Source organism: Lolium rigidum, chromosome 3 (assembly GCF_022539505.1).
Source record: "Lolium rigidum isolate FL_2022 chromosome 3, APGP_CSIRO_Lrig_0.1, whole genome shotgun sequence".
In the NCBI taxonomy this organism is placed as follows: Eukaryota; Viridiplantae; Streptophyta; class Magnoliopsida; order Poales; family Poaceae; genus Lolium; species Lolium rigidum.
In genome coordinates this window covers 306,604,276-306,608,291 of record NC_061510.1, presented here as the reverse complement: position 1 = coordinate 306,608,291, position 4,016 = coordinate 306,604,276, and positions in this window count along the sequence as shown.

The following is a 4,016-nucleotide window of genomic DNA, read 5'->3' as shown; positions in this document are numbered from 1 at the left end:
CTCTATGTATGCATTAACTGCACTTTCCGTGACTCGACCAATCCTCCCCGGAATCAAGGTTAAACGAGAAGGTGCAGGCAATCCTACTAATTTTTCAACTTTCTTAGTCATTGTCCAAGATTTCTTGTAAAATGTTATTCTGTAAGACAGGTTTCTCAAATTAGACGAATCAGAAATAAATTCATGCTTAATCATGGAGACTATGTCAAGTTTCTCTATGGGGAGCCGAATATCAAGACGGTGAGGTTCTACATTATGCATAGCTAATAAGCGAGAGGCGATGAGACCTCCACAAATTCCTCCCTTCTCACGGTTAGTAGTAAGTCTGTTGGCTATCAAAGCTCCCAAGTTATAAGTCCTATTACCTTGTAATGCAGCAGCTAGAAAGGCTAGATCCTGGATAGTTACTTTACTTCCATTCTTTCTTGCTAGAACACACTTGGTAATGAAATAAGCAAAGTAATGAATAGCTGGGAAATGAATGCTACTGATTTTACCACCATCCTCTGAGAAGCTTCTTCCATGACTAATCATCTTGAAGAGGTCCAAGAACTCTTGCGGTGATCCCTTTATCTTTTCGCACGATTCCCATTGCGGCACTCTGATTGCTGCACAAAAATCATTGAATGGCAAGTTGATAGTTTTATTATAAATTTTGTACTGAACCATGGGGTTAGATCGTGATCAATTGAATTTAAAATCTTGCACTACTGACATTGTCAGTTTTGCATATTGGCATGGTTCACCATCAACAAAATCATCCAATCCTGCACGAGAGACTAGTCTTTGAACATCTTGTAAAATCCCCGCACTTCTCATAAAATCCACGCATGGGTAATAAGCGGGGTATACTCCTTCTTCTCGGTGAACTCTCATGACCTGTTGCACCTCTAATTCTTGTTGGTTAAGTTGGTGCCTACTCCCTTCCATTTTCTGAAATTTTTCAACAAACAATATAAAACTTGATTTGGTGACATATAATTGAGGGAAACTACCATAGGAACTTGCTAGAGTACTAATCATGCATCAAAACTAATTTCTACCACTTAGAACAAGCATGCAAGCTCACTAAACATGTTACCTACAGCAGCAAAATATTCAAGTTATACTCCACCAAACAAAATTCTACTTGGATAATCGAAGGAGTCACATACCAAAGAGCAAATGTGCCAAATTTCAGACAGAAATCTGGGCTGAGCAAAGAGATCGAGAAATCCTGAGCTCTTGAGCAAAAACGCGAGTGAGAGAAAGCTGGTTCGAGTTTTTTCGGGAGAGAGAAGATGCTGGGAGAAAGAGATGAAATAATGGGGCAAGGAGGGGCCCACACCACAGGGTGGCGCGCCCACCTCCTTGGCCGCGTCGGCTGGTGGTGTGGCACCCTGTGGTGCCCCACAGGTCATCCTCTGGTACTCCCAGGTGCCTCGTCGAAAAATAGGACCAACGGTGTAATATTTGCGAATTTTTGAAAACTTTAAAAAAATGCACATTTCTGGGTATTAAGTTTATTATTACTGGCCAGGAAATTTTTTGAAATCTCCAATTAACTAAGGAACTTTGCAAATTAAAAGTGCTACAACAACTAGAGCAAGTGGAGGAAGAAAGAGATATTGTTTACCTCCTCTATGCATATAAAATGTATTTGTTAACAAGGTTGATCAAGTCTTGCCACCAAATAAATTTTACATAGCATATGAAGATATAAACCTCAAATCAATCATGTTACCTTGAATTGTATTGATATGGATCCAATCATAAGAGTTTGATATTCTTCTTTAGGCTCATATATAGGACAATCAATAGTTCCCACTTTGATAGTTCTCACATTAGAAATAGTATTAACTCCACACGCTTTCTCAATCCTCTTGGGGAAATAGACGGTGTGCTCCTTATCATCAACATTGAAAGTAACCTTTCCTTTATTGCAATCAATAACAGCCCCTGCGGTCTTCAGAAAAGGTCTCCCAAGAATAATAGACATATTATCATCTTCGTGCATTTCCAACACAACAAAATCAGTTAATATCAAGCAGTTATTAGTAACTTGAACAGGAACATCCTCACATATACCAACAGGAATAGCAAGAGATTTATCAGCCATTTGCAAAGATATATCAGTAGGTATCAACTTATCTAAGTAAAGTCTCTTATAAAGAGAAAAAGGCATAACACTAACACCGGCTCCCAAGTCACATAGAGCAGCTTTAACATAATTATTCTTAATAGAACAAGGAATAGTAGGTATACCCGGGTCGCCCAACTTCTTTGGAACTTTACCATTAAAAGAGTAATTAGCAAGCATAGTGGAAATTTCCTCATTGGGGATTTTCCTTTTGTTAGTAACAATATCTTTCATATACTTTGAATAAGGAGGCAATTTAATAGCATCAGCCAAAGGGATTTGCAAGAATAAAGGTTTCATCCAATCACAAAATTTATTATAGTGTTCTTCTTCCTTTGATTTTAGTTTCTTAGCAGGAAAAGGCATTTGCTTTTGCACCCAAGGTTCTCTTTCATTACCATGTTTCTCAGCAATAAAATCTTCTTTAGTATACTTTTTATTTTTAGCATGCTTTTCAGGTTCTTCTTCAACCTCTTCTTTATCATGAGTATCATTCTTATCATTATCTTTATCATGTTCATTACCACTTTCAGTTTCAGCATCGAAATAGAAATACTATTAGGATCATTAACAGGTTCGGAGGATTCTACAACATTCTTATGTTTCTTTTTCTTTTTCTTAGATGGAGCACTAGTTTTAGTTCGTTGAGAATCTTGTTCAACTCTTTTGGGATGCCCTTCAGATATAGAGGATCCCGGGTAGAGACACCACCTCTAGTTGTTACTTCATAAGCATGTTTTTCTTTAGAATTATTTCCTAACAAGTCATTTTACACTTTAGTGAGTTGATCAATTTGAGTTTGAACCATATGAAAATGTTTAACAAGCATCTTAACATCATTGGAGGTTCTCTCCACAATATCATGCAATTCACTAATAGCTTGAGAATTTTCCATTAGATGATTCTCTACTCTCATATTAAAATTTTCTTGCTTAACAATATAATTATCAAACTCATCTAAGCATTGCGCAGGAGGTTTTGAATACGGAATATCTTCCCTAGTAAAGCGCCGAAGGGAATTTACCTCAATCATGGATGAAGGGGGAATTATCTCACATATATCTTCTATGGGAGGAAGATTCTTCACATCTTCAGATTTAATACCTTTCTCCTTGAGAGACTTCTTGGCTTCCCTCATATCTTCATCATTCAATTTAATTAAACCCCTCTTCTTCAATATTGGCGTTGGAGTTGGTTCAGTGCGTAGTCCAATCATCATGATTCCGGCCTATTTTAGCCAATAATTCTTCAGCGTCGTCCGGAGTTCTTTTCCCGAAAACACAACCAAGCACAACTATCCAGGTATGCCCTAGACTCAATGGTTAGTCCACTATAAAATATATCAAGTAAATCATGCTTTTCCAAATCATGGTCAGGCCGAGCTCTAATAAGAGAGCAGAATCTCGCCCAAGCCTCAGGCAATTTCTCTCCATCTCCCTGATCAAAATTATAGATTCTCTGCAAAGCAATATGTTGAGCACTAGCAGGAAAGTATTTCCGGAAGAAAACATCAAGCAATTCTTTTGGACTTTTAATAGAATTAGGTGGCAAACTATTATACCAAGTTTTAGCGTCATCCTTTTATGAGAATGGAAAGATTTTAGCAACAAAGTAAGTACGCTTCTTAACATCATCGAAAACAAGCTACTCGGAGTAGATAACTCAATCATGTGTTCAACAAGCACTTTCTTTTTCAGCACCACAGAAGGGTGTTTTCTCAACAATAGCTATATGAGATAGATCAAGAGAAAAATCATAATCTTTATCCTTAATGTTTATAGGAGATGTGGCAAACTTAGGATCAGGAGACAGCTTTATATCTAACAGCGATGTTCTCGCAAGCAACTTCTTAATTTTTCTTGCATCAGTAGTAGCATTGCATTTTTCAATAAAATCA